Here is a 15,197-nt window from a genome sequence, read left to right as displayed (position 1 = left end):
AGCAGGCTTGGCTTTGGCAGGGCAGTGGCTTGGGCCAACCCTTTCCTCCTGCTAGCTTTCTGCTGCATGGCCAGTATACCCATGATTTTTCATGGCTTGGTTTACATCTCTTTTGAGAAAAGAATAAATCTCTGGAGCTAGCTGGGTGTGAACATGGTGACTGCCCTAAATTAAATTTCTTATAATATTAAGTATCACCATTCTTTGGAGCATTAATTTGGAGGACTCTACTACTCTGTTTAGACACATTTAATCATTATAATTTAGTTTTTATATATTTTTGCACAGCTCAAAAATAAGCTCAGATAAACACTAAAAGTGGTTAACCTACTTTGGAATTAAATTATTGTTGTTGCATTATTGATGTACCATTTCTTTTTTCTCTATAAGATGCTCCTGACCATAAGACGACGCACATAGTTTTTTTTTTTTTTTTTTTGGTTTTTGTGCCACACCCAGCAGTGCTCAGGGGTTATTCCTGGCTGTCTGCTCAGAAATAGCTCCTGGCAGGCACGGGGGACCATATGGGACACCGGGATTCGAACCAACCACCTTTGGTCCTGGATCGGCTGCTTGCAAGGCAAACACAGCTGTGCTATCTCTCCAGGCCCGACGCACATAGTTTTTAGATGATCTCCTCTGCACTCAGACTTCAGCTCCTAGTGGAATTTGCTCCAGAAGACACATCTTTTTTGGGGAAAAGTGCATCTTGTGGTACGAAAATTATGGTATAAGAATAATCACATTTTTAAAGTGATTAGTAGTTTTCCTATTTTAGAGGAGAGCTTCCAAGGTGATATTTGTTTTGTTGGTATATTTGTATTGGGACCATGCCTGTGGATGCTCAAACCTTAACTCTTGGCTCTATGCTTCAGGGATCATTTCTGATGAGGCTCAGGAAGTACAACGCCTGGGATCTAACTCAGATCAGCCACCAGGCAAGGCAAACTTAAGCACCTTATTTGCCTTGCATAAAAGGTAAAGAATACTCTCTTTATAGTCCTAAGTGATGCTTAGAACAAGTAATTCTTAGAATGAATTACATTTATGATTTAGTCTTTTTTTGTTTTGTTTTTGTTTTTGGGTCACACCCATTGAAGCTCAGGGGTTACTCCTGGCTAAGTGCTCAGAAATTGCTCATGGCTTGGAGGGACTATATGGGATGACTGGGAATCAAACTTCAGTCCGTCCTAGGCTAGTGCTTGCAAGGCAGATGCCTTACCTCTAGCGCCACCGCTCCGGCCCCATGATTTAGTCTCTTAACTTGCAATTTCAAAATATGATATTTTAATTTCAGATTCTAGAGAAATTATTTCTATAAAAATCAAGATTTCCGAAGCTATAGTCACTTCTGTAGAATGTCTATCATTGTATTTTTCTAGGTAATTGGTGATATTTCTAGTTGGTTTTGGTTTTTTAATACTTTAGTAGTTCTGTCTTGCATTATTTGGAAAATTGTGGTCTCCAAATCAAAAAGCACGAAGAAAATATTGGTTAATTTTTTATAATTAATTTAGTATGTTTAATAAGGAGGCACATATATTATGCATGTATTGCATAAATTCAAATATATACATATTTTAAGCTGTGAAGTTTTACTGGTAGTGTTTTATTGGTCTTTGTTTACTCATAGTAAAGAAAGCTCTGACTTCTAGCATTTGTTCTTATGATTCTCTGCTTGCTTTTTAGTTTTGCTTATATGCCTTGTCTTAAATATATTCTTATACTTTCTTGACTTTAGTAGATAATAAAACATTCATGATACTTACGGCTCATTTAAAAAAATTCCTTATCTGCTCTTCATAAATAATCAGAATGTCTCTGGTACTCTGGGAGAAAATAATTTTAAGTATTGACTGCCATGGCTGTGACTGGAATTGTGCTTTCTTCCTATACCAGAAAGGTTCTTGTCCGTTGCACCATTTCTTTCTTTGAATTCTCAGGCATGGTTTGGCAGTGCAAGAACTCCGTAACATTAACAAATTTAAAAAAAATTAAATATATGGAAGAAAAAGAAAGGCTCAGAAGAGCAATTCCATCAAACTTCAAAACTGATAAGCAGTTATTACTTATTTTTAGTAACTGAGTTGTCTGCTCTATAGAGCCTGATATATGTACATATATATAGCCTATATATTGAATTTCTAGTCCATTTTAGGAGATCTAGATTGGTAAATTAAACTTGATCCACAATGAAATGACAGTGAAAATCCTTAATTAAACATATATATAGTTTGATCAGAACAACTTTCCAAGATAATTCCCTCTCTGTAGCCTTCCTGTTTGCTCTGTTCACATCAGTCGGTTTCATCTCCGTAAAGACTTTGCTGATTTACTTTACAGTTAATCCAGATCCTCTATGCTATTTAAATATCTTATCAGTTGAGAGAGAGAGAGAGAGAGAGAGAGAGTGTATGAGAGAGAGAGAGAGAGAGAGTGTGTGTGTGTGTGTGTGTGTGTGTGTGTGTGTGTGTGTGTGTGTGTGTGTGTTGGAGGGTGGTCAGTATTTAATTCCTGGCTCTGTGTTCAGAGATCTCTGCTACTGAGGATCAAACTGGGCAAGTTTTGTGTAAGGCAAGCACCTTGACTACTATACTACACTGTCTCTCCTGTCCCCTGCTACTAAACATCTAAAGTATGTTTTAGCTGAGTTTATTTGCCATACTCATCAGTTTCAGGGAAGATCTCATTCATCTGTGTAACGGCATTAAGTACATAACAGGTATGCAGGAAAGGTTATTCAAGTGAATAAATCTGATTTGTACACTGTTTTCTTTCAAAGGTCTAAAATTTATAGAAATCTGAATGACTGTCAAGTAGTTGAAATTAATGACTTATGGTGTTCCTGATGTACTGTAGGTAGTATCTTGGTTGTTTATCATATTCTATGCTTGTCCTCAGTGTCCTGCATACATTACTTTAATGAATTCTCACTGTTCCCAGTCCTAAAAGAAACTTGACAGAGTAAGTACTCATATTTATCTGCTCCAGATGAAAACTGTTTGTTTAGATGCCAAGTTAAGCCACATCCAGCAATGCTCTTGGGTTCCTCCTGACTCTGTGCTCAGGAATTATTACTACACCTGGTGGTGCTGGGGGGGGGGTGGGGGAAACTATACAGGATGCTGGAGATAGAACCTGGGTTGGTTGCATGCAAGGCAAATGTTCTACCAGCTGTACTGCTACTAGAATCACTCTGCCACTAAAACTAATCTGTATGTTCTGCTACATTGTTATTCCCTACTCAGTAACTCAGTATTTGTTTATAAATTGTTCCTCACCCATGGTAAGTCAGTCATCCTGGAAGCCATTGGCTAAAATGGTTCACTTTCTTTGAAGAATTGCAGAAAAGGAGCCAGAGTTAGCTCAGTAGATTAAACACAAATACATGCTTTGACACAATGACCTGTACAGTAAGGGTCAGGTCTCTAACTATAACCTACAAATAGATCTCCAATGTCTGTCTATGAATGGGTGGGAGTGGGTAGGTGGTGGACTCCTCTGTCTAATCTGTACTGTACACAATCCCTGCCTATATTGTATATAGTCCCTATCATATATTATCCTTTCTCCCCCCTAACCTGTTTACCACCTTATGAAATCCCTTCTATACTCTCATCCCCTCAATCCTGACCCATTATCTCTCCCTATTTAATCTTCTTTCCTCTCAGCTCTTTACACCTCAGGAACCAGGAACTTCCCCCTGCCCAAGCAAACGGTCACAAGGCTCCCAAAGTGAAAGGACACCCTCCCAGCCCCCAACTATCGCTTTGCAAGAAGCTGCTTCTGCTGATTATGTGGCTTTTCTCCCACCTCCCCTCAATGTGCACTGTAGCTTGCTACCGGACTCAGCTCCAGAGGGATCCTCAGCGCAAAGACACTTCTTGATACCTGACTGCTGCAAACCATTTCTCAAACTCCACAAGACCACAGTGTGGGAGAAAAATATGCCCTGGATCTTATCCCCCACCCCCAAACTATCTCAAAAGACTTAATGGGGGTATCTATATTTTCTTTGTATGTTTCTGTAGACACATTTCCTTAATAGTTCACTCTTAGCGGTTATCTCCATATGTAGAAGTACCCTTCCCACCCCACCCCCTTTTTATTGCTTGTTCTGGTTCTATTTACTAAGAAATTTTAGTACAAAAGTCTTGCTTGGGAAAAGATCTCAGGTCAAAAACAAAGCACAGAGACTGTATGGAATGTTATTTTTACCCACAAACATACCAATAATATAATATGGCATCATTCCTTTTTGCATAGGCATACTAAAACAGGAAAATGTTATACATAGAAAGAAGTTCTTATCTAATAGGGATAAGAACCCATACATATTTCTTTTCTTTTTCTTTTTTTTGGGGGGGGTGGGGCCACACTTGATGGAGCTCAGAGATTACTCCTGGCTTTGTGCTCAGAAATTGCGCCTGGCTCAGGAAACCGTATGGACTGCTGGGGATCGAACCCATGTCCATCCTGGGTCAGCCGCAAAGCTGCATGCAAGGCAAGTGCCCTACCACTGTGCTACCACTTCAGCCCCAAGAACCCATACATTTTATAATGGAGGGGCACCTTCCACCCTGAATATTTGTCATAGAAACTTGACTTAGATCTCAATTGATTGGCCATTGACCATCCAACCCCAAACCTCAGATACCAACCTTAGAATTGGCACAGTTCCCTGCACCTGTACCAGGAATCAAGCTCCCTCCAGGAGAGGCCCTATTATCATTCTGGCACCAAATTGCTCCAAGGTAGTGCATATGACACCCTAGCAACAAGAAAACAGCAACAACTTGATCTAAGGGCAGGTTGCCATACCTCACCAACTAACGGTGAGATGAAATCAGAAGATGCTCCATCCTAGGATCTGTGCAAAAACCAAAATCCCTAATTACAGAAGACTGACTACAACAATAGGCACTGAACAGAACTTTTCCTGAGACCATAAAGAAAGACTTTATCCTAGGCTTCATCCCTAGGATCTGTGCAAAACCAAGATCTCTAATTACGGAAAGACTGACTTTAACTAAACTGTGAAATTTTCCTGGGACCATAAAGACCTCGAAGTTCAACAACTAACACACCCAGAGTTTGTAGTTGATCTTATGACAGTATGCATCAAGGGTAGAGATATCCTGTATCTCTTAGGCCAAGGAAATTTCCTTTCTAATTTCCCCCAATGTTTACTGTGCCTATGACCCCATCCCCAAGCCACATACGCCTTCCCTTTTTTCTTTTATGTTTTTTCTTCTTTTATTTTATTTATTGCTTCTAGATAGGGATTCCTGCCATTTTTACAGAACCAGAGAACATGAATTATTCTACCTCATATCTCTGTCCTCCTACAAATTGAGAAAAGAAAAAAAGTGAATGGAACCCAGGGGCCAGTAGTCTCAGGAGCACTGAGTGGAATAAAAAATGGTTCGATCTAAATACCCAAACCAAAGTCAATGACAATGGGAATCAAGAGACAGAAACTATAACAAGCTACACACAAAAGGGACCTGTTTTACTAGTGGTCCAGGGGGCTAAGGATGGAGGTGTGGGATGCATGCTGGGAACTATGGTGGAGGGAGGTCAACACTGGTGGTGGGAATGGCCCTAACTCACTGCCACTATGTACCTGAAATAGAGCTATGAAAGACTTGTAATTCACAATTGGTTTCAATAAAAATATTTAAAAAACAAACAAACAAAAAAAAACACCACATGCTTTGAATGCTGGAGGCCTGAATTCAATCCCCAGACACATCACATGATCTCCTACCTAAGCACTGCGTAGAATAAACCCCATTATTGGACTGGGACTAACCCCATGCATTCTTTACTTTCTATTTAAAAAAGAATTATGTTGGTTGGCTTTTCAAATATTGAATCACTAACAGAATTTTATGAAATTTATTTCATGATTCATTTCTCTTGTACTGATACAATTTAAAAACAAAAGGAGCACATTTACTTATAATGATTGTTTCTATAAAGAGAGATTTCTTTTTCTTTTTTTTTAGTGATTTTTGGAGATGGGGTATCATACTCAGCCTTCAATGCTCAGGGGTTATTCCTGGCTCTGTACTCAGGAATTGCTCCCTGCAGTGCACAAGGAACTGAGATGCTGGGATCAAACCTGCGGTAGTTGTGTGGTAGACAGCAAGGCCTTGCATGATTTCTAACAATATAGAATCTCATGTATTCATTATTCTTGCTATTTTTAATGGACTAATTTAATTTTTCTTTTACTTTTTAAATTGTGTATATGCCAGGAAAAACAGGATTATTCATGTTGATACTGTATGTTGACAATTCAAGTTGACATTGGTCATGACACTGTCTTTATTTGTGTCATATTTATAAATTATAAATTATGTATTTATTTGCTTTGATAATTTGATCTATTAAGGTATCCCCTTTAAGTTTTTGTTCTCTTAGTCAATATATTCACCTATGCATTTTAGACAATAGAGATGACATTAGGAATTTTTTCTATTAAAAAAACAGATGCCGGTTTTTGTCTGTGATTCCAACACCATGGTTCTTTTAAGCACCAAGTCAGGAGTAATTTCCCAGCAAGACGAGGTATGACCTATATACCTCTATCCTCTCCAAAGCAAATCATTTCAAAATGAAATATCTGTAGGAATAAATATCAACCCTTGGAATACCAATAATTACCAAGCTTTGGAAATTGACACTGTGTAAAATTGGAACAAACAATAAAAACCAATCTCTCAAAATAAAGCAGCAATTATTCCATTAAACTTATACATTAATTTTTAATAAAATTATTAAATTTAGGGGGCCGGAGAGATAGCATGGAGGCAGGGCATTTGTCTTGCATGCAGAAGGATGGTGGTTCGAATCCTGGCATCCCATGTGGTCCCCCAAGCCTGCCAGGAGTAACTCTGAGCATTGCCGGGTGTGACCCCCCAAAAAAAAACCAAACAAATTATTAAATTTATATGCATGGCACAACTATGTATGAAACTAGAGATGATCAGTTAAAAGTCATACAATGAAAGGGCTGAAGAGATACAATAGTGGGTAGGATGTTTGCCTTGTATGAAGCCCACCAAAGTTTGATCTCTGGCATCCCATATGGTCCCACGAATCTTGCCAAGAGTGAACCCTGAGTGCAGAGCCAGGAACAAGCCCTGTGCACTACCAGGTGTGGTCCAAATACACTATGGGTGGCAAAGAAGATAAAAAAAAATGAAAAAGGGGCCGGGCGGTGGCGCTAAAGGTAAGGTGCCTGCCTTGCCTGCGCTAGCCTTGGACGGACCGTGGTTCGATCCCCCAGTGTCCCATATGGTCCCCCAAGCCAGGAGCAACTTCTGAGCACATAGCCAGGAGTAACCCCTGAGCATTACCGGGTGTGGCCCAAAAAACAAACAAACAAAAAAAAAATGAAATGAAGCCAAATTCCTAATTCATTATAGTTAACTGAGGCCTCAACAGCTTCTTCCACATTATCTCCATTCACACGATAACTATCTGACTAATCAAATTTACAATAAGACACTAGTTCCAGTTGGAGATGTTTATACCAAAGTACCTAGCCACTATGACTTGGTAAGTTTATAAACCTAACCAATATAAAAAAAAATAAATAGAATTGAGTTTTTTAAAAACAAATGGTCGATTGGGGATATAAAAGTATCTGGTATCTACTCTAAAGTTTCTGAGATAAAATTTAAATAAGTACATTAAACTTCAGCTTTACTAGGCAGAAAAAAAAGTCGCAACAATCAAAACAATTCCTTAGCAACCAAACAACTGCCACTTGGGATAGAAGAAAACAAAATTAGCTTTAAATCTATATTCCCTTGATAAAAGAAAGCCAAAGAAAATTGCTTACAATTTTCTATAAAAAAACAAACAAACAAACAAACAAACATTTGAAATGCAAGTCTATCACAAGAAAAGGCTAGATCATCTAGACTTTACCAACAACTAAAGGTGTGATTTGGGTTAAACATTAAATCTCCTTTTGGTCTTAGTAATTTCACTTATAAACAAACTGATTCAAAGAGGATTAATAAAGAAAGGTAGCTTAGAAAGCAGAACTCCTGTAGATTTCCAACGTTTGAAGAACATTTATAGATACGTACAAACAAACATTTACCTAAACATATTTACTAAACACAAACATCTCAATAACATTTTTGGTTTGTTTTGGGGCCACATCCCAATGGTTCTTAGTGCTTACTCCTGGCTCTGTGCTTAGGGATCACTCTTGGTGAAGCATGGGGTATCATGTGGGATGACGGAACTGAACCCAAATTGGCCTCATGCAAAACTAGATTCCCTACCCTCTATGGCTGGGGCCTTCGCTATCATTTTGTTTTGTTTTGTTTTTGGACCACACCCAGCAGCACTCAGGAGTTATTCTTGGCTCAGAAATTGCTGCTGACAGGATGGGAAGACCATATGGGATGATGGGAATAGAACCCAGGTCCAACCCAGGTCAGCTGCCAGCAAGGCAAATGCCCTACCACTGTGCTTTCACTCCAGCCCTTTACTATCATTTTTACTATTCATGTTACCTCTTTAAATTGATCATAGTTAATACTATTTCCTAATTATAAGATTCTTTGACGAAATTTTTTCTTTTTAAATCAGTAGCCTAGTGTAGCCAATTAAGCAGACCATGCTGTCTCTGGGGAGCTGGTGTGCACTGGATGCTAAGAGTAAGCAGCCTCCTTGGTAGTGAGCGCAGCCTGTGGTTTTATGAGATGCTTTAAAGGACCTTGGAAAGGGTCCTTTGCAGTGGATATTACCATCCGTTCTCATGCTGGCTCCAAAGTCAGGCTCTAAACAGGTATGTAGGGGGTTGAGAGGATGGGGTCTTTGGAAAAACCTTAAGGCATAGACATGGTGGCCAAGGTTCACACTGGCCAAGTCATTGTGTCCCTCCTCACCAAACTGCAGAAAAAGCAAGTAATTGAAGTTTTGAGCCTAGCCAAGTTTAAGTTCCCTGGCCGTCAAAAAAGCCACATCTTAAGTGGAGCTTTGCCAAATTTAATGTGATTAAGTTTGAAGATGTGGTGACTGAAAAAGGTGGGGGGTACTAATCCCATAAAGCTATGAGGTCAGTAACATCCCACGTTGTGTCAGACCAAATGGTGGGCACTGTATTCCTGAGAGCCTTGGAGCTGTTCCCCTAGTTCCTGCTCCTTAGCCCAGCCCTCATCTATTCAAACTTTACTGATAGGAGTTATGACAAAATTTTAGGTAACAAGTGGCCAATTAACAAGGAGAAGACAGTCATTTACAAAAAAATACATAGTTTGTTGTTCACAGTTCCCAAGTAAGGGCATGACACAAGGGCCGGCCATTAGAGAAACACGAGTGATCAGGAAGGAAAGGGAGAATCCATGGGATAAAATTTTACTGTGACCGCTACAAGGAGAGACAGACATGGGAAGCAGGCTTAGCATTGGCAAATCTGAATAATTTCCCAGGCTTAGGCTTGAAGATTGTCCTTATTAATTTGATCCTTTAGGTTAATTAGGGCAGGTAATTAGGGGCCAGAGCAATAGCACAGCTGTAGGGCATTTGCCTTGCATGAGGCTGATCCAGGTTCGATCTCTAGTATCTCATATGGTCTCTTGGACCTGCCAGGAGAAATTTTCTGAGTGCAGAGCCAGGAGTGACCAGAGCGCCACTGAGTGTGACCCCCCAACTCTCCCACCAAACCTTTGGGTAGTGGACTTTGGTACTGGTTGGTCTATATTTGATACACTCAAAGGTAGATCTGGTTCCTATCTCTAGGTTAAATCCTGGAAGACTCCATCCCTCCTGGGTTACCAATGATCCAGGTGTCAAATTATCAAAATAAAACCCCAAAATAGCCCCACAATTAAAAGTTAGCACTCAATAAAACTAAGTGCTATAGAAACCTAATTACTAATTAATTATTGATCACTCATACTGTACCAGCATTATAGTGTTGGTACAAACTACAATCGTCCAGTAGTTTATTAGCTGCAGACATAAAAATAATCATTTAATAGAAACTAAAACAGCAAAATGCTAAATACCATAGTAATTTGGAAGGAGTAAGATTAATTTATAATAATAAAATTTACAATTTAATGCTTTGACACTTATAAAACATTTCATATATTATTCCAGTTAATCCTCAGGATGGAAAAACTCAGTATAGCAGGAGCAGTTTTCTCATCATTTTAAGGTAGTTATAACTAAAATTCAAAAAAATTTGGGCCCGGAGAGATAGCACAGCGGCGTTTGCCTTGCAAGCAGCCAATCCAGGACCAAAGGTGGTTGGTTCGAATCCAGGTGTCCCATATGGTCCCCTGTGCCTGCCAGGAGCTATTTCTGAGCAGACAGCCAGGAGTAATCCCTGAGCAATGCCGGGTGTGGCCCAAAAACCAAAAAAAAAAAAAATTTAAAGGACATCCCCACATTAAAGACAGTAACCAGCAGATCAAGGAACTGAACCCAGGTGTTTACTCCTATCTAGTGCAAGGTACCATACTCTCTCATCCACTTCAAGTCCAGCTTCAGCATTATTATGTAAGAAACAAATAGTTGTTCCTAACCATTAAGGATTAATTGCTCAATAGCCTTTACTATAAATAAAACAAGATTGGGCTGACGTTTATTTTTTGAGGGGCCAGTTTGGGTCACACCTGCCAGTGCTGAGAGGACAATGCTATGTTTGGGGCTTCCTGTATACAAAGCATGAATTACTTCAGTCCTTTAAGACAGTTTTCTGAACTTTTTTTTTTTTTTGGGGGGGGGGGTTTGGGTCACACCCAGCAGCACTCAGGGTTTACTCCTGGTTCTGTGCTCAGAAATTGCTCCTGGCAGGCTCAGGGGACCATACGGGATGCCTGGATTCAAACCACCGACCTTCTGAACCTTTTATGTGACTAGGGCCCCCTTCCAACCTTGTATTCTTCAGTACCTCCCTACCACCATCCCCTTCATTCCTTTTTTTTTTTTTTGGGGGGGGGGGCCCACACCCGACAATGCTCAGGGGTTACTCCTGGCTGTCTGCTCAGAAATAGCTCCTGGCAGGCACGGGGAACCATATGGGACACCGGGATTCGAACCAACCACCTTTGGTCCTGGATCGGCTGCTTGCAAGGCAAACGCCGCTGTGCTATCTCTCCGGGCCCTTTTTTTTTTCTTTTTTATTTTTTTGCATCCCCTTCATTCCATGGCTTCCCATTTACACAATTCTCACCTGTAGCCCCTTTGAAATATTCTGAAGACTCACAGGGAGCTAAGTGTCCCTACCCTCTTGAGAAACACTACTTAAGGCTATCTCTACAAACTTTTCTAGGGCTATTTGTTAAAAGTTGAATTTCTTCTTTTTTAAAAAAACTTCTCTATAATACAATGCTCTATATATCTCACAGATCCTTTCTAAGACTGATTTCCAAAGCAGCTATTTTGTTGCTCAATAACTGAACTAACTGAATCCATTTTTAAAGTGTTTTTAACAATTTAAACTTGAAAATAAAGCTCAAGCAAATATTATATTCGTAGTTTTAAACAATTTGCTTGAAAAACTGACATACTCAAAAATATTTTTTCTTCAAAAACTCCTATCTAAAATGTAATTTTGACAATATTGTAATCTGATAAAGTATTTCTTATTCTTAACAAGGTAGAAACTAGAACTCAATCATTAATTTCATTTTGGGGAAGGCCACACTGTCAGATCTCAGGGGTCACTCCTGATGGGTCCCAAAGGACCATTCATGGTGACAGGGATTAAACCTGAATGGGCTGTGTTCAAGGCAAGCACTTTACCCACTTTACTATCTCTCCAGCCCCCTACTAACTTCATTTTTATTAGCAGCAAAGACTAAATCAGAGCTGTCCTTGCTTAAACCACTATGAATCATGAGTTGAATAGCAAGACTAGCAACAATAAACCACTACTTTGTAAGACTTCCTACATTACAAAGCATGTCATATTCTTTTCACCTTTTATAATTAGTAAACTATGTTTTCTTTTGCAGCTGATAAGATCCAACTTTATTTTTAAGCCATGATCTTTATTTTTTGGTTTTGGGGTCAAACCTGGCTGAATTCAGGGGTTACTCCTGGCTCTGTGCTCTGAAATCACTCCTCGCAGGCTGGGTATGTTGGAGATTGAACCTGGCGTCAACTGAGTGTAGGGCAAATGCCCTAATCACTATGATCAGCCCCAATCCAAATCTTAAATACCTAGAGTTTTGAGACTATTGTCCCGGAATATACTGATTGGAAGTTCAAGTCATAAGGTGTTAACAAAGTAACAAATGATTCAGTCGAGTTAATTACTATTAAATGGAGATTAAACAGGCAGCAAGGATTATAGTCATGTCTTTAAATGAAAAATCAGGAAACAGCATAATTTTGGGTTCAAGGGTTCTCTGCAAAATTGCTGTGTCGTATTTATTCTGAAGCTTATTCGTAAAGCTTAGGTATAAACAAGCATACGCCCTGACCTAAAGGGCAGCTGGTCTTTCAACCTGGCATCTTTAACATCTATGCCACTGGCAAGAGCATTTTGAGAAGTCTGATTAGATCCCAGATAGCAACTGAGTGCCTATGGAGTAAAGGCTCTGGCCCACAGCTTTCTTATTGCTGGCATGTGACTAGTTAAAAGGATGGTGGAGTCATTTTCTAAAATGATTCAATCCTTGATGAATGACCTTTAAAGTACAGCAGTTCTTGGGGGCCAGTACATCAGGTAGAGCACTTGCCTTGCAATAGGATTGACCCAGGTTTCATATCTGACATCCCACATGGTCTTAGCCAGGAGTAATCCCTGAGCTCAGAGACAGGAATAAATTCTCAGCCCACAGCATTGGTGGGTGTGGTGCAACCTACACCACTTCCTTTCCCCTAAATACAACAGTTCTAGATTCAATAACATTAGATATGGCTTCTATTTGCATTTTTTTTCTGCATCTGCAAAACCAAACAAAAACCCAAAGAGACAAAAAGAGAATACAGGAGATAAGGTACCTGTCACTCATGTGGCAGACTCCAGTAGGAAAACCTGGCACCATATATACCACCACCACCACCCCTAGCACCACCAAAAGTGATCCTTGAGCACAGAGCCAGGAATACACCATGAGCAGAGCCAGATAATAGTCCATAGCAAAAGATCAACAACAAAGAAATGCTCCAAATTTGCATATTTTTGAAATACTATCGTATCTCATTCACAGTGTAAACTCCAAGAATTTGACTTAGTAGGGAGGTAGCTCAAAGGAGTAGAGTGAAAGGCCTGTATGCAATGTACCACATGGTCCAGGAACAGCCAGAAGCTAGTCCCTGAGTTATGTTTTTCCCAAGTTTTCCATTTGGCTCACTAAAATAAAAAGTATGTTCATTGGGCTGGAGCAATACTAAGATAAGTAGGACACTTGCCTTGCATGTAGAAAATACAGGTTCAGTTTGAGGCACCATACATGGTCCCTGAGTAATCCCAGAAGTAAACCCTGTGCACAGTCCCCCCAGCCCCAAGAAAAGAGAGCATGTTTAATTTGATTTTCAAACATTTGTGTTTGAAGTTACAGAATTTTAACATTAGACAAAAATATCTCAAATATGTACAACAAAAAAATAAAAATATTTCACTGTCACAAAAGAAAACCCAAAAAGTACTATCTTCAAAAGCACAACTCTGTTTAATGACAGATACCTGCAGCCTCCCATTGGGTCAAAGTAAGTTATAGTTACAAATTACACATGGAAGTACAGCAGACAGGGCAGGGCACTTGTCTTATATGTGGCCCACCAGAATTGATCCCCCACATATGATATGTCCCCCAACCCCACTACAAATGATCTCTGAGCAGAAAACCAGAATTGAGTCCTAAATACTATTGGGTATGGCCCAAAACCAAACAAAAATCACTTATGGAATGAAACCTTTGCTTTCCAATTTGAATATTATATAGTTACCACTTCCAATTCAGATAACAGTGTTTAGAGAACCCTTTTCTAAGCACTCGATTTCAATGATCTAGTTCTCTCGTAGTACGAGGAAGTGTGCTCATCTTTTAGAATTATCCTCAAATAAGTTGGTATTTTTAATTTTAAGGAAGGTTTGGGAGATTAAGGTGAACAGGTCCAACAAATAGAGAACATACCCCTTCAGTTTGTACTCGCACCTGACAAGCCTACAAAAGCACACATGCACACAAACAACTCAGATAAAATAAACTCACATCTTTCGGAGAAATTAAGTAATTTTACTCCATTTCTCATATACTATAAATTTACTCTGGTGTAGCAATTTCTTGCACAATCTACACTGCTCTTAATTTTCTTTCACAGTTTATTACTAAAAAGCTTCTTAGACTTTTCGTGGAAACTTAATTTTCTTGGCCCAAAAATTTATAATGCAACAGCAGCAAGAGTTTAGAAGTCAGTTATAATCACCGGTCTTTTCCCAATTATCATTACATATTACATACTAATTTTTTTTGTTTGTTTTTGAGGCCACACCTGTTTGATGCTCAGGGGCTAAGCACTCAGAAATTGCCCCTGGCTTGGGGGGACCATATGGGACACAGGGGGATCGAACCGCAGTCCTTCCTTGGCTAGCGCTTGCAAGGCAGACACCTTACCTCTAGCACCACCTCACTGGCCAATGTCACACAATGACATCAAATCTGAGCTTTGACTTTCAATTTAAAATAGTATGTTAGAGTATGTGCCCAGCATGCCCCTAATCCTGATGCTCTCACTCTAGTAAAATTGGAAACACCAGTAGTGGAGGTCTCCCTGGCACTGTAGGGTCTAAGCTACATTGCATTCACGGGACCTTTCATTCAACTGAGGAGCTGTCAGCAAGAGTTGGGTGGGGATCAGGGATGACCTCCTGTGCACCATTTGACAGCCATACCCCCAATACAGTTATAGCACCATCTTAAAAAGTGAGCCAATGCTACATATATATGACATGTGGGACTATGTGAAGAACACATTCTATACAATTCTTACAGCCTTCAAGGATTTATTTTTGGTTTGGGGGCCACATCTTGTGGTGATACTTAGGGTTTATTCCTGACTCTATGCTCAGAGATTATTCCTGGTTTGGAAGGGACCATATGGGGTACCTGGGATCAAATCCAGATCAACTGCAAGCATCTTTCCCATGGCACTATCTATCTCTCGGGTCCCCTTTCAAACTTTCTCACTGATTTTTGGTCTTTCCT

General features: G+C 39.7%; 1 protein-coding gene and 1 non-coding gene across 2 annotated transcripts in view; one reads left to right on the top strand and one right to left on the bottom strand.

Moving 5' to 3' along the window:
* The window catches only part of SP4 (Sp4 transcription factor), a 59,672-nt gene that overhangs the window by 31,539 nt on the left and 12,936 nt on the right, over positions 1–15,197 (bottom strand). The gene's annotated exons all lie outside the window — the stretch shown is intronic.
* Positions 8,627–8,759, top strand: LOC126026940 (small nucleolar RNA SNORA70). The gene has a single exon (XR_007502125.1). It is a non-coding gene; the product is annotated as a small nucleolar RNA SNORA70 (small nucleolar RNA).

The sequence above is a fragment of the Suncus etruscus genome, chromosome 13 (genome assembly GCF_024139225.1).
Source record: "Suncus etruscus isolate mSunEtr1 chromosome 13, mSunEtr1.pri.cur, whole genome shotgun sequence".
Classification (NCBI taxonomy): Eukaryota; Metazoa; Chordata; class Mammalia; order Eulipotyphla; family Soricidae; genus Suncus; species Suncus etruscus.
The sequence above is the reverse complement of the archived record's forward strand: the minus strand, read 5'-3'. Positions and strand labels throughout refer to the sequence as shown.